Source organism: Oryctolagus cuniculus, chromosome 15 (genome assembly GCF_964237555.1).
Source record: "Oryctolagus cuniculus chromosome 15, mOryCun1.1, whole genome shotgun sequence".
Taxonomy (NCBI): domain Eukaryota; kingdom Metazoa; phylum Chordata; class Mammalia; order Lagomorpha; family Leporidae; genus Oryctolagus; species Oryctolagus cuniculus.
In genome coordinates, this window is record NC_091446.1 from 89,123,671 (window position 1) to 89,151,393 (window position 27,723).

Consider the following 27,723-nt stretch of genomic DNA (forward strand, 5'->3'; position numbering starts at 1 on the left):
TATAATTCCATAGCATCTGGTTTCAGAGTCAACACAAAGTAGAAAATTAAACTGCCATGTACACAATAGTGAATCCACTAAAGAAACCAGCACTGCTTGCTATGAGGCAAGTGGTAGGAGAAGGCCAGGAGTGGGGGCAGAGAAGCATCAGCACCCTGTCCTGCAGCACAGACTTTGGCACCTGGGGAAATTTGGCAGAGCCTGGCAATATGAGGCACCCCCAGCCTCCAGGACCTGCTTGGAAGCTGGGATACCTCAGCCAGCCCCAGAGTTCTCGGGTCTAATCTCAGAGCTGGACCCCATTGCTGATCTTGATGCCTTCAGTTCCAGCATCTAAGGCAGCCCACAAGGTGGCCAATGGTCCAGGTGACTTCCTGTGTCCCCATGCCAACCCACTTGCCAAAGCCAATGCACCACAAGAAGATAAAAAGATAAAGTTATTTTAAAATGGGCAGTTTTGAGAACAGGTGCAAAGTCACAGCACCATTAAATCACAAACAGATTTAGGTTTGTCGCTCCCTTGCCCGCAAAGGAACGACACTGTTCGCAGCTCATCGGTCTTCAGCAGACTTTTAATGGGAAAATAACAGGGACAGTGAAAGAATGAAAGGAGGAGAGTGGACAGGAAAGCCCCCTCCTTCCTCAGCACACAGCTTATATACAAAATCTGGCCAACTGCAAGCGGGCTCAAGTCCATGCACGGAACACTCCAATCCGCTGTCTGTTCACGCAGTGTGCACGCGTTCTTGGGCCAATCAGATGAGGTGTCACGCAGCAGGCAGGCTCACCGCACGGTCCTCGGCGCCATCTTGTTGTTTACAACATTCTCAACTCCTCTGGAAAGTCCCGACTGTGGGAAAGCATTGCCCTAACCGAAACTAGCAACATCTGCCTTGTGATAAAGACACAGCAACAGCTATCAGACCGGCCTTGACACGGGGGCTCCATGGCTGCGCATCCCATGGAACCCCACATCTCCCCCTTCTTTATTATTTAAATGGCATGGAAACGTGCCTGTCTTAGGTACCCAATGGCGTGCTACCTGCTTACCCATCATGGAGGTAATAGGAAGCCTGTCCTACCCTCTGTCTTAGGTTGCTAGGAGCACCCATCAGTGTTTACCCGTCTTTGACTACCGCTCCATCATGCTAAGCCATACTTTTTTATTGGGGTGAGATCGCAAGGTGGCCAGCATAGTCTGTTGGATTATCAAGTCGGTATTCTGCTGATGGAGTGCTAAGGCTCTGATCCATCTGGCGATGAGGGTAAGGCCCAGTAGTACCTGACAAACAAGCAATCGATAGCGACCCATTCTTTAACTTGAGCCCTGTCTTAGGTAGGTACAGGATGTGGAGTGTCTTACCCGTTCTTGAGTACCATTTTAGCCCAACATTAGGTGAGAGATGAAACATACAGCCAAATATTAATTATTTTTGATTACAAAGGAGGTTTGGTACAAAGTTTTAAGTGATGAATGTCAGTCCATACAGACTGTAGTGAAGATAGCACAAATTGTAGAACACATGAAAAACATCCCAAAGTATGAAAATCAGTAACAATCTAGCCCACATTAATAACCAATGAATCCATTGAAACCCTTCAAATGTTAGTGGGTTAGTAATAAACATATGTTGCATTTTACTCTTAAGTTTATCCATAACAGACTCTATATATGGCATTGTTAGTAATGTTAAAACAACATTCCCCTGGAACAGATTTACAGCTTACATGATCTTTTAACAGCAAATAATCGATAGCTGCTCACTTTAAGAGTACTCCTGAACAAACTTGATCCAATTTTTTAGCTATATTGGATAGCGCAGTAGCAGTACAATTGATTGTTTTGGTCACCAAACATGTAAGCCTTCATAGTCCACGATTATTTCCATAAGCCAATCCAGGAACTCCCACTAGCTGTATAGCCATGGTGAAAGCAGGTCTCCAATTAAGATGACATCATCATCACAGTTCTCAGGTAATGAGTGTCGCTGTCGTGCCTTTGGAAATACAGATGTTAGCATTGGGGCCACACGGCCCAATGAGCAATTGTGAAAATCATCAGAGGTTAACAATGTAAAAGCAAATTGGTTGCATAAAAATACCCATCCCTTAAGAGCCCATGTCCCATACCAGTACTGGATCAGGTCCATTCCATTGATTGGTGATAGGATCCTTTCATTTTACCATTGTTCTTACCCCAGCTGTTTGTGGATGCCACTGTTGAATAGCTGCAAGACGACCATCTTTATCCAATGTGAAAAATTTAAAATGAATAAAGCACCTGAGAGCCATTTGTTAGGAGAATGGGCAAGAACCCTAAACTCCCCCTTTTGTTTATATCATTAAAATATTGTTTTAAAGTGTTATGTGTATGTAGAATATTGTCTTGACCCTGAGGATTATAAGGAATGTCAGTAACATGAGATAGAAAGTTACACAAAAATTTCTAAAAGAGGCAGAAATATAAGCAGGTCCATTATCCGTTTTAATCTGCTTTGGAGTTCCTAGGGAAGCAAAAGCTTGTAAGCAACGGGCAATAACATGTCTTGTAGTTTTACCTGTATGTAAGGAAGCAAAAATAAATTTAAAACAAGCATCAATAGACACATGTATATATGTTTGTTTACCAAATTCCATGAAGTGGGTGATATCCATTTGCCATAGTTGATTGGGGGAATAAATCACGAGGAATAATGTGAAAGTGAGGTACTGGTAACTGGATGGAGCAAGTAGAACAGAATTTTACAATTTGTCGAGCTTGTTCTTGAGTAATATTATGTTTTAAGCGTAACATATGAGCATTTAAATGATGTAAAACGTGATCTTTTGTTGCTGTATCAATAGAATATATGCATAGAGTAGAATCTGCCAAATGATTACCCTCTACCAATGGTCCAGGAAGATTGGAATGTGCTCGAATATGACCTATAAAGGAAGGACAGGTATGCTGTCGAATGACAGTGCAAATGCGAGAAAACAGAGGAGAAGCAGCTGAGGATCCAGGAAGGAATGAACAAGTGTCCAATTGAGGCACTGATAGGAACACATATTTGCTATTGGTGTATATGTTAACCGCTACATCCAAAGTAGACCGCAATGCAAGTGCAACAGCAACTAATTCAAATAGATGTAGAGATGAAAAAGAGGTGTTAATAACTGTATGGTGACCATCACAAATTACAGAAGCTTGACCTCCTTTTAGGATATTGAATAAAGGTTTAAAGTTTCCTGTTGTGAGGTGGAGATGTGCAGAAAGCAAATTAATATTCCCTAGAAGTTTTTGAAACTTATTTAAAGTCTGTAAAGAATCCAATTGTAAGGTGACTTTTTGTGGAAGTATTTTTCATGGGTACAATTGGAAGCCTAGATATTGATAAAGATATTGAAGTTGTATTTTTTTAGGGGCTATGATAAGACCAAAAGCAGATTTGCTCTCTTATTACTGTATCACCAAAAATTCCTCGGGTCCAGCTATCAAAATATCATTCATATAGTGTATAATACATAAATTGTTATACTTTTTGTAAATATTTTGAAGAGCAGCATCAATGAATTGTTGGCACAAAGTAGGGCTATTAGCCATTTTTTGAGGTAAGATCCTCCATTGGCATCTTTGCATAGGTTTTTGAAAATTTATTGATGGAACACTGAAAGCAAATCGGGGACAATCTTCTGGATGTAAAGGTATAGTATAAAAATAATTTTTAAATCTATTATTGCAATATAAGAGTCCTTTGGAATTGCAGTAGGCAATGGTAAACCCCATAATTTCCACAGTAGCATTAACAGGCCTAAGGCCTTGAAGCAATTGCTATCTCCCAGACTTCTGTCTGATAACAAAAATAGGACTCTTCCAAGGAGAATTAGAAGGAACTATATGTCCTGTTGTTAATTGTTTTTCGACCAATATCTGTGCAGCATTTATCTTTTCCTGTAGTAAAGGACACTGATCCACCCACACGGGATTATCTGATTTTTATTTTATTTTATTTTTTGCATGGGGCACAGGCTGACCAGAAGTCATCAAGGGAAACCAAAGTCTCTCTGATCATGATTGACAGTTAAAGGAACTGGAGATGTGATGCTTTGTTGTTGTTTGTCTAAACCCTTACCTGGCAAATGACCTTGTTGAAGTATGTTAATGGTAACAATCTTATTTGGACTACGCATTAAAGCCCCCATTTGAGTTAGAATATCACGTCTCCATAGATTAACAAGTAATGCAGCCAAAATATAGGAGCGACAGGCTCCAGCATTACCTGTTTTATCCTCCCATTGTAGCAATTTGGAACTTTATGTTAATCTTTGACTCCAACCAATACCTTGCAATTGAGTTATGGTAATTTTCTTTTTCCAATTTGTGGGCCAGCTTGCTGCTGAAATAACAGAGACATCAGCTCCAGTATCTAAAAGACCACTGAATAACTTTTTATGTAATTTTAAGAAAAATTTGGGTCGGTCCTTAGTTATGGGTTATATTCAATAAGCATTAGAAGATCCAAAACCGTTATTTTCTCTTTTATTTAAAAAAGACTTACCAATTGAAGAGAAGGGGAACAGAATCAAGTGAGCAATGCATTGTCCTGGAGGTAAAGTTACATTATTGGCTTGAGTTATAATTTTTATCTTACCAGTAAAGTCAGTGTTTATAACTCCAGGAAAAACCTGTAACCCTTTCATAGTTATACTACTTCTGCCCAGTAGGAGACCAAAAAACCCAGTTGGCAAAGGACCAAAAATCCCAGTAGGGAGGCCTTGTGGGCCCATCTCAGGGGTTAATATTGTATAGGAGGTGGCACTGAGGTCCAGTCCTGCACTACCCTCTGTGGCTCCATGGAGGAAATTGACGGATTTAGGGTGTTCTGTTGAGGAATAAATGTCATGGCCCCCAAAATTTGTTGGGATGGGGCCTGGGGCCAGCCCCACTTTTAGTTTTCTGAACTTTATTTATTTAAGGAATTATCTTTTTTATCAGTTTTGGAGTGACATTTATTGGTCCAATGCCTTTCCCTTTAGCACCAGGGGCAAATCCCAGGAGGAGGGGCTTTTTTGATGTTTGACTTTTGGACAATATTTGTACATGTCCCTGCTGCCCACATTGATAGCACCCTCATTTATCAGGTATAGCCCTCCTTGTTGATTTTTGTAGTGACATACCAAGCAGAGTGGCAGGTCCTGAATGTTCTCTTTTTTAAAGTAATTTATTTTGTTAATTTTTTATTAAAGGGACTGTTACAGAACACCTCAGCCACAATAGCCAATCAATTTATATTTGCATTGTACTTATGTTTTGTAGAATTTACAGTACTATGGGCATTGCTAGGCAATTTTCACACAGCACCAGAAAAGGATCCATACTGAGAATGAAACATTATTAGTAATCATCACGGGCACGTTTAACGTTCAGCTTGACTGCGTGTTCCCCCGGGATGAAACAGCAGCAGCAGAGGCTTGCTCCGGCTCCTCCTTAAAGCCCCCAAGGACAAGGGTGGCTCATTGCCAAGCTTTTAGGCAAGCAGTGCGTCCCATCCCGGATCTTGGCCAGAGAGCCGAGACATGAAGCATGCCCACCTGTTTATCAGAAAACATTCCTTTATCCCCCTCCCCGGGAGCTGGCCAGGCTCCCAAGGAGCAGGAGAAGGTCATCCGGCAGACAAGTTACTTATTTATCAGAGCCAAACAAAGACACAAGCCTCTCCATCCCAAAAATCTGTCCTTACATTTGGCCCTAGAGTTGCACCAAGGTGTAGGCATAATTAATACATCATACGAATATAATACAAATTTTCTATACAAATATACATCCAGCAATCAAACACAATAATATTCAATATGTTTTAAGGATAAATTGAAACATATCTGAGGGAACTAGCCTCTTATTATCTGTAATTATTACATTTCTGCAGGTGTGTGGAATCTTAACTACTTGCGGCATATCTTGATTTATATATATATATATTTTTTTTTTTTTTTGTAAAGCAAACCAAGCATAATCTGTCCAAGCATTCCTATCAATAATAGGGGTAGAGTTAGCACATAAAACAAAAACAAAATGGGTAGTCCGGACACTTTGTCACCACAATTTCTCATTGCACATAGTAATATTAACTTTATAATAGAGAACATTTACTTTAAATGAAATATTTAAATGCAAGGTGAGGGCTGTCCAGTGTACACTGATCTATATTTTTTACTCCCAGTGTTTCTTATCCACAACACCCTCTTCAGCAAACCAAGGACTAATTGTTTCAACAGCACTGATAAACTGCTCTACAGTTTGCTTCTTTAACCCTATTCTCTATATCTGCAACAAAGTTCTCACAGCCTTTGTCACGGCTTGCTTTGTTTCTTTAAATGCACATTTAAGTTTTTTCTGAGGAAATCCCAATGTTGCTTATTCACGACTCCTTTTGCGAACCAAGGACTGACTATTTTTATAGCATTAATGAACTGTTCTATGGCTCGCCTTGTTTAACCCTATTCCCTGTATCTGTAATGGAGTCTTTATAGCTTTTTTTTTTTTTTCTTATTTCTAGGGGCCGATTTAGGGAGAGTCAATGGACGATACCATGGTGGCAGTTCGTCCTCTAAGGACAAATTCGCTAGCCTAGTCAAATTGAGATATAAATGAGATGGCCCCCTCGAGTGCAGGGGCGCACTCGATGGGGGATGGTCCTTCACTGAATTTTCCTCTGTCTCATCCGGTGGCTGGTCCCTACAGGGACCTTTGTCCATCTGTTTCCTGTCCCACTGACTACCACAGTCACTAGACTGACTATCATGCCGAGACTCCTCCTGAACCTTCTCTAGGAGCTCGCATGCTTCATCAAGTAAAAGCCGTATGCTCTCAGTGGGGTTCTGAAGTGTCTGTTCAATGAGTTGCCATAATCTAAGTATTTCTGCCAGCTCTCCGGCTGCTCTCAACTGTCTCCCTACTCTCCGCCACTGTTGCTCATCTAATTGGCCACCTTCCACAAACCGTGGTGACGTCTTGGCAACGGCCCTAGTGAATGCGCATACTGTAGCTGCCTTAACGGGCGTCCCCGCAGCTTTTAACAAGCAGCTCAACAGCATGCGCAACCTAGTGGTGGACGGAGAATAGTCCATTTGGAGGTAAAAAGGAAGTTTCTGAGTATTGTCCATTTCGAGGTAAAAAGGAAGTTTCCGCCTATTTCCTGGCGTTTCTTAACACTTTGTACTCCCGCCTTTTAAGGGATTCCTTTACCCTTTTTTCTGGCGCTTAATTTCCCCGTCTTTCCTCGACGGAACCGCGGTTTCTATTCTTTCCCCAGCTGGATTTCCGTGCACTCGCACGCTTACCTTTTGTTCCTTACCTATTCTTGCGTGGAGAAAGTGGTCCAGATCCGAGTCACGGCACCACTTGCCGCTCCCTTGCCCGCAAAGGAACGACACTGTTCGCAGCTCATCGGTCTTCAGCAGACTTTTAATGGGAAAATAACAGGGACAGTGAAAGAATGAAAGGAGGAGAGTGGACAGGAAAGCCCCCTCCTTCCTCAGCACACAGCTTATATACAAAATCTGGCCAACTGCAAGCGGGCTCAAGTCCATGCACGGAACACTCCAATCCGCTGTCTGTTCACGCAGTGTGCACGCGTTCTTGGGCCAATCAGATGAGGTGTCACGCAGCAGGCAGGCTCACCGCACGGTCCTCGGCGCCATCTTGTTGTTTACAACATTCTCAATTCCTCTGGAAAGTCCCGACCGTGGGAAAGCATTGCCCTAACCGAAACTAGCAACATCTGCCTTGTGATAAAGACACAGCAACAGCTATCAGACCGGCCTTGACACGGGGGCTCCATGGCTGCGCATCCCATGGAACCCCACAGGTTTGCTCAACTGTTTCTCAGTCCTCCCCTTCCTCTCTGCTCCCATGACTGCATATTTTGCTGCTACTCTGATGGGGAAATTGCAAAATGCCTGTTTTCTCTTTTGTGGTTTGAAGAGTTGTCTAGAGCTGGACTTGGGATCAAATCCAAGGTTTTCTTTTTCTGTAGAGTGTTTTAGCCATTATATCTACATGCTTGACTGTGAGCATCACTTTTCCAGGCCTTCCTGAGAGGGTGCAGTTTATTTTCACAAGTACTACTCAGATATTATCTTTCATCATAGAGCACAGCCACTGTTGGCATTCAACTCATTTTTTTTCTGTAGACAATAAAATTCATTTGATCTGCCTTTTATATTTGATTTTTCCACTTAATATGTTTCAAATGATACATTTTCAGCATTTTGTTTGCTTTCCTCCTGTTACAAATTTTACACTAGGACTGGAGGACCAATCCGTGGCAGTTACTCATAAAGCCTCTATTAGACTTCAATAACTGACTAATGTTTTCTGAATTTTTTTTTTGCCAAGTTGCAGTTTTTTCTCATCCTAAGCCATAAGCCTTCCCATAGGTATCACCACAGTGACACCTAGAAGTTTAACAACAATTTGCTTGAAAATGGGGTGTTTTCAGAATTGGTGACTAATGATGGCACCATTCAAACACAAAAGTGCTTGGGCTCTGTTTCTGTTTCTCTGAACATTTCAGTTACTCCAGTGTATATAAACCCTGACAGCTCATGTGAATGTAAATTCTGCCATTTAGGGTTAGAAGTAAGTGTATGGCTAGATATAGGATGAGTGTTAGGGTTATTATTAGGACTAGGATTGGTGTTAAGGTTTAGAATGATTGCTATTATTAAGGCTATTGTTAGGGTTGGGCTTAGGGTAAGATTTAGAGCTAGGTTTATGTTTAGTGTCGGTGTTAGTATTAGGCTTATGGCAAGAGTCGGGGCTAGTTTTAGGATTAGGGTTCTGTTAAGTTTAGGCTTAGGTCTAGGTTAGATTAAAAGCCATGGTTAGGGTTATGGTTAGGGCTAGGCTTAGGGTTAGGGCTACACATAGAGTTATGTTTAGCTTTAGGGTTAGAATAAGGATTAGGTCAAGGACTAGTGTTATATTTAGGATTAGATTTGTGATTAGTTATAGATAGGGTTAAGACTATTGTTAGGCCTAGGGATAGAGCTAGGATTAGGGATAAGTTTAGGTGTAGGGCTAGGGATAGAGTTAGAACTGTGGTTTTATATACATTTTATATATATATATAATATATATATTATATATGGTTATAAATATATGTGGTTATATATAATATACAGTTATAGTTGATCATCATCACTAGGATGAAGCTTAGTCTTTGGTTAGCATGATGGTTAGTTTAAGGCTAGTGTTAGATATAGCATTAAAATTAGCTTCAGGACTATGTTCAGATTCACACTGAATGCTAGTTTGTTTTAGGGTTAGGCCTAAGCAGAAAGATAGGATTAGTGTTGGGGTGAGATTTAAAATTAGTGTAAGATTAGGGTTAGATTTAGTTCTATGGTAAATTTTAGAGTTAGAGCCAGAGTTAGGACTATGGTTAGAGCTAGTGTGATAGCTAAAGTTAGGACTATGGATAGGTTTTAGGCCAGGGTTAGGGTTAGGGTTAAGGCAGGGTTAGGTTTAAGTTTTGGTATTATTGTTAGGGTTAGAGTTGGGGCTCATATTAGGATTAAGGTTAATGCTTGAGTTATTAAGGCTAAAGTTAGGGATAGGATTAGAGTTTAGATTGGGTTAAAGCACCATGTTGGGATACAAATAGGATTTTGGCTAAGTATAGAGTTAAGGTAAGGTTATGGTTAAGATGAGGGCCAAATTTAGGGTTAATGCTTTGTCTAGGGATAGACCTAGTATTAGGCTTCAGAATTGGTTTAGATCTAGGATTAGGTTTAGGGTTAGGGCTAGGACTAAGGCTAGGGCTAGGGCCAGGGTAAGGATTAGGGCTTGGACTAATGTTATAATTTTTTTTATAAAATGAAAAGCAATAAAGACATAGTAATATGAATAGCAATCATATTTTTAAAAATTCCTCCTAATAAATCTCGTGTTGATTCTAAAACTGAGGTGAAAGACTGGAATTTAGGTGGATCTACAGAACATGGACACAGAAACAGACCATATCATCCCAAACTGGATACTGCCTAAAAATAGGTGTTCAATTCCAAGTTTTAAAGGACATTTTAAAACTAGCAAATGGCAGAGACATCTAGGTTAACATATCCCAACTATAATTAAACTAAGGAGAGAATTACTTGGCTACTTCCCAAGAATCTTTAGTAAACTGATTTTAGTTGATCTTTCTTAATATTTGCTCCTCATTATGGTAGTTCAGTTATTTCCTTATGAACTATAAAACATTTGTTGAACCAGATAAACTAGAAAAGATAAGGGCAGTTCAAAAGGTTTGCAGAAAATGGAGTTAAAAGTTGTTTATTTTGTGAATTTTTTAATCTATGCAGTTTTCTTAAAATAAACATTTCCATGATCTTTTTGAAGCATCCTCATACATCTCTTTTTTTTTTTTTTTTGACAGGCAGAGTGGACAGTGACAGAGAGACAGAGAGAAAGGTCTTCCTTTTTGCCATTGGTTCACCCTCCAATGGCCGCTGAGGCCAGTGTGCTGTGGCCAGTGCACCGTGCTGATCTGATGGCAGGAGCCAGGTGCTTATCCTGGTCTCCCATGGGGTGCAGGGCCCAAGTACTTGAGCCATCCTCCACTGCACTCCCAGGCCACAGCAGAGAGCTGGCCTGGAAGAGGGGCAACCGGGACAGAATCTGGTGCCCCAACTGGGACTAGAACCTGGTGTGCCAGCTCTGCAAGGTGGAGGATTAGCCTAGTGAGCCATGGCGCCGGCCATCCTCATCCATCTTAAGATACTCTTCCAGAATGATATATGACTCCACTGACTCATGTTACACATCCACATGAGTGGAGATGCAATCTGTAGGTTGTATCATCTTGATGTTTCTGTATGCCTTATACCACACAAAGAAGATCCCTGTACATCTCTGACAGGATAATATTAATCTAATTCTCCAAGTGGGCACCCAGAATATCACAAAGGTCAGAAGGAAAGCCTCATTCTGTGTTACTGTGTTCACAGAGGATGGCATTTACCCCTTGGGAAGTAGCATCCAGGCCATCATGATGGGACATTCCACCTGTGAGGTACAGGTCTGCTTCCACACCCTGCAGGATGCTGCTCCCAGAACCAGTACACAGGGCCACAGCTTTGACTCATGATGCTAAGGTCCTTCCTACCCCAAGAGCTAAGTAAATATGAGTTAGTTTGAGGTGTCTTTTGATTCGCTCAATCATGGTTGCCAGGGCAACAGAATCATCCAGGGTGCATGATCGACCCATTCCAGTATGTAGAGCAAAGGCTTCTGCAGTGACAGAATTTCAGTTCTCTGGTAAAGTTATCTGTTTTGAGAGAGCTGAGCCACCACCTGCATCAAAGTCTTCTCAGTACAATTCAGGCTGATCCTTATTTTTCTCTTCATCAATCCTAGCAGAAAAAGAAGTGACAGGAACACCTTCAACTTCTCTCACTACAGACACAGCTTTGTCCATATCTTGGGTATGCTCAATGTTGAATTGTACTCAGTGGTTCCCTCAAAAGATAGCCATGAGTTTTGGAATGATATATATGCCTGGATGTGCAGGCTCCAAGCCCTTTGGAAAACCAGTTTTTCAATCCCTGGGCTGCAGCATCATAGGCTGTGTGAAGAGAGTAGATGCCAACTCTGTTATCCAAAGCCCAGAACACCAGGCACCCCTTTCAGGACATCCAGGTAATACATTTTATGTGTAGGAAGATAGGTGGAAGGTAGGAAAAGATGAGATCTGCCTTCTTATGCAGAGCCTCCTCCATCACCTGCTCAGTCAAGTCATTGGTCAGGAAGAGTGTAATTATAGTTTGTGGTGGGCTTGGTTCCACCAGCAATCCAACATTGTCCCAACTCTCAGCAGAAGACAGGGATGCAAAGTCATTCAAGGAGGAAATGAGAGTCTTCAGACCCATGAAGGAACAGGAAGAATTGCAGTTCAGAGATTACATAAACCAGACTGTCATGGGGACCAGGTGTAAGCAACATGACAACATACAGCCATTGGGCAAAACTCAATTTGAGTCCAGGTACATCTCCATAGCCTTTAATCTGTCTTTTTACATTGGATTTTGTTTTCTAAACATAATTTTTAAAGTTGTTGTATATTTGGATTGCAGAACAGTTTGTAAGATGAATTTTTTAACGTGCATTGCTAAAAATGTTCTGAGTGAAGCTAATTATCAACTTTATTAAGGAGGATTGCTTTCTGTCCACCTAGTGTAAAAATAAAATCAAGTAATAAAAAAATGAGTTTACAAATTTAAAGGCAAAGAAACAGAAAGATCTGAAATTAGACCTGATAGAAAATGAGGAGTCCAACAAAAACCCCATTATGTTGATTTAAGACATGGCTGGCTTGTACTAATACCATATACAAATAAAAAAGAACGAATGCTGCAGGTTTCATTTGAGATTCATCAAATATGAGGTATTATTTGAACAGCTACAAAGAAGCATTCAAGATGAAGAAGGAACTATAGTCTAAAGGTCATGGAAGACGTTCATACTGGAATGAGAAGTGTCTGATTACAGATGGCAAAATCAGTCAGGCAGAATCAGAGATTGGGATCAATGGGAGATTAGAGGGAATACCTAGATGGGTAATGTTAAGGAGAATGCAGATGGTTTCAGGGGAAAATCATATGTAGTACTTTCAAATATGCCAAAGAAAAACATTTAAATGGGCATTATGCATTTAGTGTAGTGGTTATGATACCTATTTCTTTTTTTGACAGGCAGAGTTAAACAGTGAGAGAGAGAGACAGAGAGAAAGTTCTTCCTCCCATTGATTCACCCCCAAATGGCCACTACGGCTGTCACGCTGTGCCAATCTGAAGCCAGGAGCTAGGTGCTTCCTCCTGGTCTCCCATGTGGGTACAGGGGCCCAAGCACTTGAGCCATCAACCACTGCCTTCCCGGGCCACAGCAGAGAGCTGGACTGGAAGAGGAGCAACCGGGACAGAGCCGGCACACCAACAAGGACTAGAACCCGCAGTAGTGGTGCCACGAGTGAGCCACAGCACCGGCCTATGATGACTATTAAGATACCCTGGTTCTACTTTAGAGTGCCTGGAAGTGACTTCCAGAATCAATTAATTAGGCTTCTATCACACCTCTGAGAGACTGGGACTACATTTCTGGCTCTTGTATTCAGTCTTGGCCCAGGTCTGGCTGCTGTGGGTGTTGAGGAATGAATTAATGCAAAAAAGTGTTCTCTCGACCTATATGTCTCATTCTATCTAGCTTCCTTTCTCTTGAAGATAAAAATATTTTTTAGACATGACAAAAGATTCAATTAATGCAATGATTAGAGAATAGCCTTTGGCTCTGACTATAATTTATGTTACTGGTAAGTGTTTCAGGGCTTCAATTAAGACTAATTTGAGTAGGTTAAAATTCAAATGTATAATAGAATGATTTGATTGAAAATATAACATTAAAAAGTGTCTGCACAACCTACATGAATAGACTGAGAGAAGTGCATGGAGAAATATTTAAGGCCACACAATATATTCTGTCCTCCACACACTCCTGGTCTTATCTATACATAAGTACAGGCTCCAAAAAGCTCTCAAAGATCATACTGTTTTAGCAATTCCAAAATAACATAAATAACCTGTTTATGTTTTTTTTTTAATTTGACAGGTAGAGTTAGACAGTGAGAGAGAAGTCTTCCTTCTGTTTGTTGGTTCAGCCCCCACATGGCAGCTATGGATGGCACTGTGCTGATCTGAAGCCAGGAGCCAGCTGATTCCTCCTGGTCTCCCATGCAGGTGCAGGGGCCCAAGTACTTGGGCCGTCCTCCACTGCCTTCCTGGGCCACAGCAGAAAGCTGGACTGGAAGAGGAGAAACCATATGAGTTCTAGTGCCCATATGAGATACTGGCAACACAGGCGGAGGATTAACCAACTAAGCCATGGCACTGACCCCTGTTTATGTTTTAACACTAGATAATTCTTGGCTCTGCAGCATATTGAGTGTTTATTCCAGTCTTGAACTAAAACACTATGCACAACATCATCTTTATGACTCATAAAGGTTGTTTCAGGATACATCTCATAGGTATTTAGCAAATTACCTCTTAATTTTTAATTTGAAATGTAACAAATATGTCTTTTTGCTGTAGCGTCAGAAAGACAAGAGACTGTCTAAAGCCATACCACCCTGAACCTTCCATCCCCAATCTCATCTGATCTTGGAAACAAAGATGGGTCAGGCATGGTTAGTACATGGATGGGAGAAAGACAAGATACTAATTTGCTCTCAGCTTACATGGCTCTATTGTCTTATAACCATGCCAACTTTATCTTGTTCATGTGCATTCTCTAATGATAAATGCTGTGTTTGCCTTTCCACTTTAATTAACAAATTTTCATAAAAGTCCTAAAGCACAATGTAAAATGAACTGAGGAATGATGAAGTAAGCAAGTTTCTCTGGTCTTAGAAACATGTAGTCATGTAGAAGTCAATAGAACTATACCTGGAAGAGAAAATGAAAGAAGGTGGTAGTGAGAGAACTGGTCAGGATTGTACCTATATTCTACTGTGCAAAACAAGATTATGATAGAAATGTATACAGAATAACAGATATATAAGCTGGAAGAACAAAAACAATAAACCTCCCTCTGCAAGAATAGTGTTTTATCCATGATTACAGGCTGGAAAGACATTCTTGAAAGGGCACTCACAATTTATTAATTGGTAAAGATTAAAAACAACTTAGTTTCATGAAGACATTGATTTGCTACTGATTTTGTAAAAAAAAATAAAGTTAGTAAAGGCAACATAATTTTAAGAATTATTATCCAAATAAATTACAGAATTCCAAAGAAAGATCACGTGTCACTAACAACTGAACAATGGAAAAATAATTCAATGATATTAACTATGTTCCTCTTAATACAGGGATACCCTTGGGATGCCATGTTAGCATGTTTCAATAGAATATCTCCAGATTTTATATACCTAAAATTCCATAAAAAGCATACATGTTGGAGGATTCCAAGATGGTGGAATAGGGAAGCACATATACTAGTGGTAACTAGTTTCAAAAAATGTTGGAAGTACATTATTGCGGAAGGGTTAGAGAAAACTGTGGTGGAAATTCTACAGGAGAGAAACACCATGGATCTGTGTGGAAGATGCAGACATGCAGCATGAACACAGGCACAACATGATGCCAGCAGCCAAGAGGAGGAGAAAGCACCAGCTTTGGAGAGTGAGGTGAGATCAGACTGCAGCAACCCATACCACTGGTGATATAGACAGAGGGAGACTTTGACGTGAGCCTGGCCTGGAACTCTGAGAGGAAAGTGTACCCACTGACCCAGTAAAAAACAAGGGGGGCATGTTTCTCTCACTCCATTCACTAAGCAATGGTGCCCAATATCAGTTGAGAGAAGGTGGGCACCATTTTGGACATAAACAGAAGATGCAGAAGCTCTTGTGCACGTGCTCAGCACCTGGCTGAGACAAGATGCCATCTACTACCAGTACCAGTGGCAGCAGCTTGAATGCATGCAACTTGCTACTGATGGGGAGAAGGAAGCATTTGGTTGGTGGCTATTGTGCATGTGTGAGATCCAGAGATTCTAACAGAAGGAAAACTCCATGTTTCCCACTGACTTTGAGTCTGGCTGTGCAAATTGACTAGAGTCTGTGCACCCACATATTACTGAGGTCCCCCCAATCTGTCAACATGTCACAGGCTCCAATGCTCAAACTGTCAAGGCTCTTGGAATGTCTCTGCCTCTCTGTGAATGAGACAGTCTAGCAAGGTGGATCAAATCCTCTGCACCCATTGACAGTGGGAGCCCTGTGTGCTGAGACTGTGGAAACTCTGTGACTGCATAAGAAGGCATAGGATATAGCTGGTTCTCTGGGCAACCAATGTGAGCTGCTCTACAGGCACTTATCAAAAGAGAGAATTTTAAAAACCACAGGCAAGTGAAAAATGCTCAATATCACTAGTCACCAGAGAAATGCAAATCACACTCACAATGAGGTTTGACCTCACCCCTGTCAGAGTGGCTCTCATACAGAAATCAACAATCAACACATGCTGGCCAGGATGTGGGGAAAAGGCATCTTAATCCATTATTGGTAGGAAAATAAACTAGCACAGCTATTGTGGAAGACGTATGGAGACACCTCAGAAATTTGAACGTAGATATACCATATGACTCAGCAATCTTAATCCTGGGAATTAATCTACGTGAAATGAAATAGGCATATGAGGGGCCAGCACCATGGTGCAGTAGGTTATTGCCCTGGCCTGAAGTGCTGGCATCCCATATGGGTACCAGTTCTGGTCTTGCCTGCTCTTCTTCTAATCCAGCTCTCTGCTATGGCCTGGGATAGCAGTGGAAGATGGCCCAAGTCCTTGGGCCCCTGCACCACATGGGAGACCTGGCAGAAGCTCCTGGCTCCTGGCTTCAGATCAGTGCAGCTCTGGCCATTGCGGTCATCTGAAGAGTGAACCAGCAGGTAGAAGACCTCTCTCTGTCTCTACCTCTCTCTGTAACTCTGTATTTCAAATAAATTAAATCTTAAAAAAAGAAATAGGCATATGAAAGAGCTATCTGTATTCTCATGTTCATTGCAGCTCAATTAACAATAGCTAAGATATGGATTCAACCTAGATGTCCATCAACTGATGACTGGATAAAAAAAAATGTGAGATATATATATATGTACATACATATATATGTATATATAATAAACAACTACTCAGCTATAAAATATAATGAAATCCTTGGTTTGGAACACAATGAATACAATTGAAAACCATTAAATTTAGTGAAATAAGCCAATCCCAAAAAGACAAATACCTTATGTTCTCCTTGATCTGTGGTAACTAATAGAGCAGCAAAAAATGGAATGTATAGGAGTGAAATTGACATTTTGAGAGTTTATGATTGTTTACAGCCCTTGTCTCTACTGCTGAACAACAGTGCTGTACTCTTTACTTAGTATAGGGTGAATCTTAAGAATAAAAAGTCCACTGAAAGTAGATCAGTGTAGAAAGTAAGAGAAATAGGGCTGACACTGTGGTAGAGTGGGGAGAACTGTGCCCAGTTTCAGTCCCAGAGGCTCCACTTCCAATCCAGCTCCCTGCTAATGTGTCTGGAAAAGACCAGATCACTCAGGGGCATGGGCCCCTGCAACCATGTGGGAAACTTGGAAGAAGCTCCTGGCTCCTGGCTTTGGACCAGCCCATCTCCAGCCATCACAGTCATGTGAGAAGTAAACCAGTGGATGGAAAATCTCTCTCTGTCTCTTCCTTCCTTTGTCTTTGTAACTTTGCCTTTCAAATAAAAAATGAATAGATCTTTAAGGAAAAATAAGACAGGGAATTAGAGAGAAAGGATGAGAGAGGATGTGTGGGTGGGAGAGAGGATAAAGTGGGAAGTATCACTATGTTCCTAAATCTGTATGTATGAAATACGTGAAATCTGTTTACCTTAAATTAAAAAGGTTAAAAACTGACATTTAATTTCAACAGCTGTGAAATAGAATAACTACAATAAAAAATTCTACTTGTAGGCCAAATGAATTGGAATAGTAATAAAAATGCAATATAATTTTTAAAATGGTCTGACTTTAACATGTATCATCCCAAATGATGTATTGAAAACCTAATACCTGGGACTGGTGCTATGGCACTGTGGGCTGAGCCTCTGCCTGTGGTGCCAGTGTCCCATATGTTACCAGTTCATGTCCTGGCTGATCCTCTTCCAATCTAGCTCTCTGCCACCTGAGAAAGCAGTGGAGAATGACCCAAGTGCTTTGACCCCTACATTGATGTAAGAGACCTGGAGGAAGCTCCTAGCCCTAGGTTCAGACTGGACAAGTTCCAGCCATTGTTGCCATTTGAGGAGTGAACCATCAGATGGAAGACCCTTCTCTCTGTCTCTCCTTCTGTCTGTAGCTCTACCTCTCAAATAAACAAAATCTTTAAAAAAAATCCCCAAGACAATAGTTTCAACCCTCAGGAATAGATTGACATCAACTTTGAAAGGACCTTGAGGTGCTAAGTTTCATCTCTTACACTCTCTCTCACCATGTAATGACTTCTGCCAAGTTAAGTTACAGGGATATGGCCCTCTCCTGATGGGGCCTCTTGATCATTGACTTCTCATATGACTGTGAGATACACTTTTTCTTTATAAATTACACATTGTACACTGGTTCTATAACAACACAAAATAGACTAAGACTGAAAATAGATCAATACATATTTTCTCATCTTTAGGAAAGAGAGAAGGAAAATGGAGAGCCAGTGTGTGGCTTAGCAGGTTAAACTGCTGCCTGGAGTGCTGGCATCCTATTTGGGCACTGATTCTAGTCCTGGCTTGCTTTACTTCTGATAACTCCTTATTAATATGCCTGGAAAAGCAACAAAAGATGCCCTAAGTACTTGAGAGTGTGCACTCATGTGGGAGAATTGCATGAAGATCCTGACTCCTGGCTTCAGCTTGACCCAGCCCTGGACATAGCAGCCATTGGTGAGTGAACCAATGGATGGAATTTTCTCATTCTCTCTCTTTCTCTCTCTCTCTCTCTCTCTCTCTCTCTCTCTCTCCTTGTCTCCTCCCCTCTCTCTGTAATACTGCCTATTAAATAAATAAATCTTTAAACCAAAACAGAACACTAGCTTCTGGAGGATATCATGTTAATTTAAAAAAAGAAGGAAAATGCACAGAACTTTAGAAAGCCATGAGACTATTAAGTTTTTTATTTTTAAAATTTTTAAAGATTTATTTATTTATTTGAAAGTCAGAGTTACACAGAGAAAGAAGGAGTGGCAGGGGGGTCTTCTATCCACTGGTTTAATCCCCATCTGGCTGCAACAGCTGGAGCTACACTGATTTGAAGCCAGGAGCCAGGAGCTTCTTCCAGGTTTCCCAAGAAGGTGCAGGAGCCCAAGGACTTGGGCCATCTTCTATTGCTTTCCTAGGCCATAGAGAGAGCTGAATTGGAAGTGGAGCAGTTGGGACTTGAACTGGTGCCCATATGGATGCCAGCACTGCCAGCAACAGGCTTACTGGTTATGCCACAGCACGGGCCACATTTTTTTTTAATTTAGTTCATGTCTGTTTTCTAATGAGAATAGGGAAGGATTTTTTTTAATATTTATTTATTTGAAAGGCAGATTTACAGAGAGGCAGAAGGAGAGAAAGAGAGAGAGAGAGAGAGAGAGGTCTTCCATCCACTTGTTCACTGCCCAAATGGCTACGAACAGCCAGAGCTGAGACAATCTGAAGCCAGGATCCAGAGCTTCTCCTTAGCCTCCCTTGTGATTGTAGCATCTCAAGGACTAGGGTCATCTTCCACCGCTTTCCAAGGTCGTAGCAGAAAGCTGGATGGGAAGTGAAGCAGTCAGGACTTGAACCAGCATCTATATGGGATTCCAGCACTGCAGGCAGTGGCTTTACCCACGATGCCACAGTGCCAGGCCCATGAGATTATTTAGCAACCAACATAAGAAGCATACTTCAAAGAGTTTGAAGAAAGTTGAATTAAAAATAAGAGAAGACTGAAAATAAGCTTAAGAATAATTAGGTAATCACCTTACTGGAGAAAATTAATTTTCTTTGATCTTGGAAATATATAGATGTACTTATGATCATAACTGGAAGGGAAGATGAATGGAGAGAGTTGTGGTTGGGTTCACCCTTCTATTCCAATGTGCAAAGTAAAATTATTACTGAAATGAATTGAAAGTGGAGTAGCCAGGATTTGAACTGGTTCCCATATGGGATGCTGGCACTGCAGGCAGTGGCTTTACCCACTATGCCACAGTGCCAGCCCCTATGTATAAATCTTATGGCATCAGTATAGACATTATGTCATATTATCCATTCCACATGAACAGGGAATGGTGATGTTCATATGTGAAAATACTCAATCCATGCATGATGATATAAAGTATTTATGGACAAAAATTGTGTAACTTTTAGATAAAGAAAGATACACATATTAAGTGATTTTGTAAAGATGAATTTAGTTAGACCAGTATAAATACACTAGTCATATGCTCTGTCAGATGCAGCCACAGTATCTGCAAATGTTTGGAGTTACCAAGCTTACATCCTTAACCAGAAGACGTGGTGAATGAGAATTTAGAGTCTTTTTAAATGTATGATTAAATGAATAACTACAGTGAACTGGAAAATATGAATAAGAGGTTGGTGTTACTGGAAGTGGGTCCAATAGAGGGGGAATCCCCTTGCAGTACTATAAATGAGTCATATAGAATAGTGTGAATAAGCTAGAAGGTGATACTCCAGATAAAATTTGCATCTGATATGTACCCCTAAAGATGTACATGTTAGGGATTCTGAGCTTTGAAAAGAAGTACACATTAATGCAAATTCTTGCCATGTTATATTTTGCAATTTTGTTATATAACTAAAACTTTAACTCACATTTCTCCTCACACGGAATCAAGCATTCAATCCATAAGTAGAGGTGTACTTCAAAGATTAAATAAGAAAAAATATACAAAACCCCGTGGATATGCTTTCAATTAAACAGCATTTGAAAAACTTGTTCTCTTGCCATGGATCATGGGACTCCAAATCCCATTAAGTTGGCAGGTACCAATGCCATCTTACTAGTCAAAGTGATCAGTTTAAGTTCATAATGGATCATAAAGATAGGATTAAGTGTCAAAGAGATTACATAAATAAGATCAGTGCCTGCTAATAATAATTGATAGAATTAAAAAGCAGAGAATGATCCAACATGGGAAGTAGGATACACAGCAGACTCATAGAATTACAAATGCCCTAAACAGCACTCTGGCCTCAGAATCAGCCCTTAAGCCATTCAGATCTGGCTAAAAAGCCCATGAGAGTTTCTCAGGCATGGAAAGCTAAGACACTCTGGCAAAAAATGACCTAAATGAAAGATCTCTCTGAGTGAAATCCTGGTGGAAAGAAGGGGCCATCAAAGAAGGAGGTACCTTTCTCTGAAGGGAGGAGAGAACTTTAGTTTGATTATAGCCTTGTCTAAATAAGGTCAGAATTTGTTTACTCAAGAGGCTTCCATAGCCTTGGCAGCTCATGACAAGAGGCTTGGGTGATCACTGACATCATAAATGAGAGTGTCAATTGTTAAATCAACAACAGGAGTCACTGTGCACTTGCTCCCTATGTAGGACCTCTGTCATTAATGTGTTGTACTATGAGAATTAACTGTAAAAGTAACCTTCAAGCCGGCGCCGTGGCTCAATAGGCTAATCCTCCACCTTGCGGCGCCGGCACACCGGGTTCGAGTCCCGGTTGGGGCGCCGGATTCTGTCCCGGTTGCCCCTCTTCCAGGCCAGCTCTCTGCTATGGCCAGGGAGTGCAGTGGAGGATGGCCCAGGTGCTTGGGCCCTGCACCCCATGGGAGACCAGGAAAAGCACCTGGCTCCTGGCTCCTGCCAGGATCAGCGCGGTGCGCCGGCTGCAGCGGCGGCCATTGGAGGGTGAACCAACGGCAAAAAGGAAGACCTTTCTCTCTCTGTCTCTCTCTCTCACTGTCCACTCTGCCTGTCAAAAAAAAAAAAAAAAAAAAAAAAAAAAGTAACCTTCAAACAGTACTTTATACTCTCCCTGTCTCCCTCTCTCCCCTTTTCCCTCTCTCTCTTCTGGAAAGTCTGACTTTCAGGTAAGTAAATCAATAATTTTTTAAAAAAGAAACTAAGAAAGCAGAACAGATTCAAGAAAAAAAAATTTAATAAACACTCCAGAACAGACTATAAATGTGCTACTACTGCACTTTTGTCACTATGATGTACTAAAAGAAAAATAATTAATTTATATATTTTTTTGACAGGCAGAGTGGACAGTGGGAGAGAGAGACAGAGAGAAAGGTCTTCTTTCTTCATTGGTTCACCCTCCAATGGCTGCTGCGGCTGGCGCACTGCGGCTGGCACACCTCGCTGATCTGAAGCCAGGAGCCAGGTGCTTCTCCTGGTCTCCCATGTGGGTGCAATGCCCAAGCACTTGGGCCATCCTCCACTGCACTCCCAGGCCACAGCAGAGAGCTGGACAGGAAGAGGAGCAACCGGGACAGAATCTGGTGCCCCATCTGGGACTAGAACCCAGTGTGCCGGCGCCGCAAGCAGAAGATTAACCTATTGAGCTGCGATGCCAACCAATGTATATTATCATGCACTAATTTGAATGATTAATTATTGATAATTAGAATTTAGTTTTAAATGAAAATCTTTCAAGTGACAATGTTCATCAGCCTAGTAGAAAAAGGTTGAAACAGGCCGGCACCACAGCTCACTAGGCTAATCCTCCACTTGCGGCCCTGGCACTCTGCATTCTAGTCCTAGTTGGGGTGCTGGTTCTGTCCCGATTGCTCCTCTTCCAGTCCAGCTCTATGCTGTGGTCCAGGAAGGCAGTGGATGATGGCCCAAGTGCTTGGGCCCTGCACCCGCATGGGAGACCAGGGGGAAGCAACTGGCTCCTGGCTTTGGATTGGTGCAATGCCAGCCATAGCGGCTATTCTCTCTGTCTCTCTCTGTCTAACTTTGCCTGTCAAAAAAAAAAAAAAAGGTTGAAACAAAGCACTCTCTCTTAATCTCACAAAGTCATGTGAATAGAAGGCATATCTGAGTTATTCTAATAGGTCTTCCTAAAATTTACAAATTTTTTTCTGACAAGAGTGAATTTGGCTCATCATAGAAAATTCTTTGAAGGCTCTTGTTAAACTTGTTCCTCTTTGAAAAAGTAAATTTTACTGCATGAATCTACAAGAGGTAAATTTTTGATTTATAGAACATTGGAAAACCAATATGCTTAGTCTCTAATTTCTGATTTACTTTATAGAACAGAAATTACACAGAAAAATTTCACTTCATCTATTTTTTTTTACTTACTTATTTGACAGACAGGAGAGACAGAGAGGTCTTCCTGGTTCACTCCCCAATGGCCACAATGGTCAGAGCTGGGCCAATCCAAAGCCAGGAGCCAGGAGATTTTTCTGGGTCTCTCACATGGGTGCAGGGGTCCAAGCACTTGGGCCACCATCCACTGCTTTCCCAGGTCATTATCACAGAGCTGGATTGGAAATGGAGCAGCCGAGACATGAACTGGCACCTGTATGGGATACCAGTGCCACAGGCAGGTGCTTCATGACTATGGCACAGCACTGGTCCCCACTTTATCTAAATTTATGGTAAATGCATGAGTTGCACCACAACACAATTTTCCTTCCTTCCTTCCCTCCTCCCTTTCTTCCCTCCTCCCTTCCTTACTTCCTTCCTTCTTTCCTTCCTTCCTTCCTTCCTTCCTTCCTTCCTTCCTTCCTTCCTTCCTTCTTTTCTTTTTCTCTTTTTCTTTCTTCCTCTTTCTTTTTTCTTCTTTCTCTTTATTTCTTTTTCTTTTCTGCATTCTTTTTCTTTCTTTCTTTCTTTTTGTTAATTTTTCTGTGTCATGAAGCTTGCACATTGTATCCAAGGACATGGACCAGGGAGAGAGGCTTATGATTACTGTGTGCAAGAACTCTCCTCTTGAGAGTGAAAGCATCTGACAAGGAAGCTCTCCTAGATTAAGTCTTCAAGCACCTCTCTCAATAACAAGCGAGAGAAGGTGTGCTAACTGGAGAGCATCTTTGGTTTAATTAACTCTAGGGAGCCCTGAGTGTTGCTGGGGTCCTCATTGGGCTATAATAATGGGTCATGAATCATTTGAATATGACTATTCACCACTAGAGGGCTCTGTAGCATCAATTACATTTTCACAATCATTAACACCTGATTCCCCACTGTTGTCTCCAGCTGCTCTTCTGGGAAAGAAAATCTGCTTCACTTGCAGGATACTTAATTCCAGCACTGGCGGAAGCATAATTGAAAGAGCCCACAACTGAGATAAAGGCAAAAAGACACTTGCTTCCATGTGAGAATGACTGAGAATACTGTCTTGATTGGGTAAAACTCATCATGAAGAGTATCAGGGACCTCTGCATCTCCAAGTGTATTTCTTTCTTTTTTTTTAATTTTTTTACAGGCAGAGTGGACAGTGAGAGAGAGACAGAGAGAAAGGTCTTCCTTTGCTGTTGGTTCACCCTCCAATGGCCACTGCAGCCAGCACACCGGGCTGATCCGATGGCAGGAGCCAGGTGCTTATTCTGGTCTCCCATGGGGTGCAGGGTCCAAGCACTTGGGCCATCCTCCACTGCACTTCCCTGGCCACAGCAGAGAGCTGGCCTGGAAGAGGGGCAACCGGGACAGAATCTGGTGCCCTGACTGGGAGTAGAACCCGGTGTGCCCGCGCCGCAAGGCAGAGGATTAGCCTATTGAGCCATGGCGCTAGCTCCAAGTGTATTTCTACCTCCCAGCTGTGAACAATGAATAGGGCATCCAACAAATAAACAATGATTCCATACTTCTATGTGGTGCTTCTCTGCTTAACATTGCCTGCTGAAATCTTGTTCCCATATACTTTTACCCGGCATGATTTGTCTTAATTTTTTCCCTTCTCCCAGACAATATTCAACAATTTGCACACTGTGCTCTACATTTGACACACTGACAGCACTTTCTTTTTGTGTGTCTATAAACCTGATAAATTGCTCTAATGATTTTTATTATTTCATCATTGTAAAAATGCCAGTATCATGTTCTTTAATGAGTTTGGCATAACACTGAAAGGTGTTTGACACTGAAGACACTGTTTTTGCTTGCTAGTATTACCTAGATTGGGAGTAGTGATATCCTCTGATTATACCTTCAAAGTGAACTAAAGAGAGCCTAAATTCTAAAACAGGAATAACATTGCTGATAGTGAAAGTGAAGCTGATGAGAAGGAAGACAAGATTGTGCACTCTGGTGGTGTGAGTGAGCTGTTTATGGGTGATCTGTTCCTTATATAAAACCTGCTGCTGCAGGTTTGCCAAGTTATGTACCACTCAGTAACCTTCTTTCACATATCTTTAAGAATTCTGTCTCAAATCTCTCCCTTAATTTCACTTTCACAGTTATGGAAAATAAAGTTTTGAACAAGCTGATGGTTATGGATTTAAATTATTTGCAGAAATTCTGTCTTTCTAATGCATGAATCACTGATGCTGAAAGTTCCCTCTTATCTCTCCCAGCAAGAATCCTTAACGGCCCACACTGCTGCTGGTGCTGTAGAAACTTACAGTGCTGAAGATGTAGTCCAAAATGGAGGCTGTCATGATGAAATTCTCTGAGTGCACTATTTTAATATCAGGCAGCGGGTTAACGCCCTGGCCTGAAGTGCCAGCATCACTTATGTGCGCAGCTTCAAGACCTGGCTGCTCCACTTTTGATTCAGCTCTCTGCTATGGCCTGGGAAAGCAGAAGATGGCCCAAATTCTTGGGCCCCTGCACCCACAAGTGAGACACAGAAGAAGCTCCTGGCTCTTGGCTTCTGATTGTCACAGCTCTGGCCATTACGGCCAATTGGGGAGTGAACCATCAGATGGAAGACCTCTCTCTCTGCCTCTCCTCTCTCTGTGTTACTCTGACTTTTGAATAAATAAATCTTTTTTTAAAAAGTTATTTGGCATATCACCTTTACTATAAAAATCACATCTGAGCAAGGTTTCAGCTCTGGATGCAACAGACTGTCACTGGCTAAGCGGTAATTACAATGTACTGACCTCATCTTGCTGGCAGCAGAACCCACCAGCACAGCCCCTTCTCTGTGCTGACACCACTCCACATGCCCACTGCTCTCCTGCATGCTGCTCTTGAGCTCTAGCCTTTTAGTTTGCAACCAACCAACCACGGTTGGCTGTAATCACACACATCATGCTGCAAATATCACATGTTTGAGAAAGGACTTACTATTACAAGCCCACTGGTGTGTGGGAATGGGGATGGCTGAGCACACCCTGGCACCTGCTGCTAAGAAGTGACACAAAGGGCCCCAGGTCTCAGAGCTTATTCTTTGAGTGTTTACAGCATCTCTTGGTTTGGTTTGAAGAGGTCAATTATTTCTGAGTTTTCAGTCCAGCGATCTGACAGCTACCAAGAAATTAATTCTCCCTTTCCTTAATCAGGCATTTGAAACTTATTAGCAATATGTGTATTTCTTCATCTTTGAATAATGACTACTTCTCTGAAGAAAACAGTGAGAGACACCAGGCAGGTTTTCTCTGGTAGGGTAAATCACACTTAGTAATATATCATTCGAATTAGTAGATCACTTTCCATTTTGACTTAAAGATCCTACCAGTTTCTGCTTACTACGTTGTCTTCAGAACTCTTTCACATTAAATATGACTAATATACATTTCCATATTTTGAAAGAGAGTATAAAAACGTCTCACACTTTTCTTTTCCCTTTTGCAGCAAATAGGCAAAGTCAGTTCAACACACCAGTATTAGAGGGGGAAAAAAACTCAACAAATTAAAATAATATTCAAACCACAGCATTAAGCATATCTACATCCAGCTCAACATCAACATTTATAATATATCAGTAATTTTATCAGATTTTCTCTGTAGGGAAACTTTATTAATATGTTCTGATTATTTACAACTGTACAAGCAAAGCACACTCCCAAAGTGCACATATTTAATACAGTATCAACTATTTGCATTTACAGGATTTTTCAACAATCAGAAAAAAGATCACCTGTTTAAGATCCTTAAGGTATATTACAAAAACTACTGCTACTTCTTGTACTATGGTATGCTTACTCAGTAAAACTAGCAACCAAATATCCACACAGTAACTAAGTAATTCTGACCCACTCATGCCAACCTGGGGTGTCTCCATGAACTCTAAGCTGTCTTATACAAAAGTTAAAGCAAAGTCATTTTCAAGTTTAAATGCAATTCAAGCCTTTAAATATTGGATGGAAATATTTTTTTAAAAATACCTCAGTCTTGTTAAATAACATTTCATGGACTAAACTGTATGGTTGCATGTAGCAGGAAATATTTTAATGTCTGCTGCTTAGAATAATTAAAGAAAAAATGTTGGGGGCCAGCACCGTGGCTCACTTGGTTAATCCTCCACCTGCAGTGCTGGCACCCCATATGGGCACCGGGTTCTAGTCCTGGTTGCTCCTCTTCCAGTCCAGCTCTCTGCTGTGGCCCAGGAAGGCAGTGGAGGGTGGCCCAGGAAGGCAGTGGAGGGTGGCCCAGCTACTTGGGCCCCTGCACCCACATAGGAGACCAGGAGGAGGCACAAGGCTCCTGGCTTCAGATCGGCATAGCTCTGGTCATTGTGGCCATTTGGGGGGTGAACCAATGGAAGGAAGACGTTTCTCTCTGTCTCTCTCTTTCACTATATAACTCTGTCAAATAAATAAATAAAAGAGAATAATTTTAGGCATTTTAAAACAAAATAATTTGTATTTAAATTTATTATAAACTTGATAACTTTAGTGCATCCTTGTTCTTCAGAAGTACACTTCTAGAAGTGAATCAATGAGACCCTCATCTTGGAGGTAAAAAGAGCAACAATTTTTGTCCTCCACCAGCCAAAGAGGGAAATAAAACCACAAACAGCATCCTCTCACCATTACATAACTTTTAAATGCATGTGCTGATGCAGAGGTTCAGGAAGACATCCTCATGGAGTTAAGATGAGGACTCTTCCGAGAGAGTGCCTGGGGGCAGGGGAACATGGACAGAAATGTGCATGGAGCAGGTGCACTAGGCCAAGAGCCAGAGCAGCCAGCTCACAGGAATCAAAACCATTTCATGATACAACATACTGGCAACATGTCAGTGGCCAACAAAGTA

The 27,723-nt window shown here is 41.4% G+C and overlaps 1 long non-coding RNA gene and 1 pseudogene across 1 annotated transcript; both read right to left on the reverse strand.

Annotated features, from left to right (window-relative positions):
- Window positions 1-554: 554 nt before the first annotated feature.
- LOC138845508 (uncharacterized) lies at window positions 555-7,829 on the reverse strand. The gene is made up of 2 exons (XR_011382796.1): window positions 7,335-7,829; window positions 555-4,583 (listed from the first exon to the last, which is right to left on the reverse strand). It is a non-coding gene; the product is annotated as an uncharacterized lncRNA (long non-coding RNA).
- A 3,033-nt stretch (window positions 7,830-10,862) lies between these two features.
- LOC138845457 (NIF3-like protein 1 pseudogene) lies at window positions 10,863-11,954 on the reverse strand (annotated as a pseudogene).
- Window positions 11,955-27,723: the final 15,769 nt, after the last annotated feature.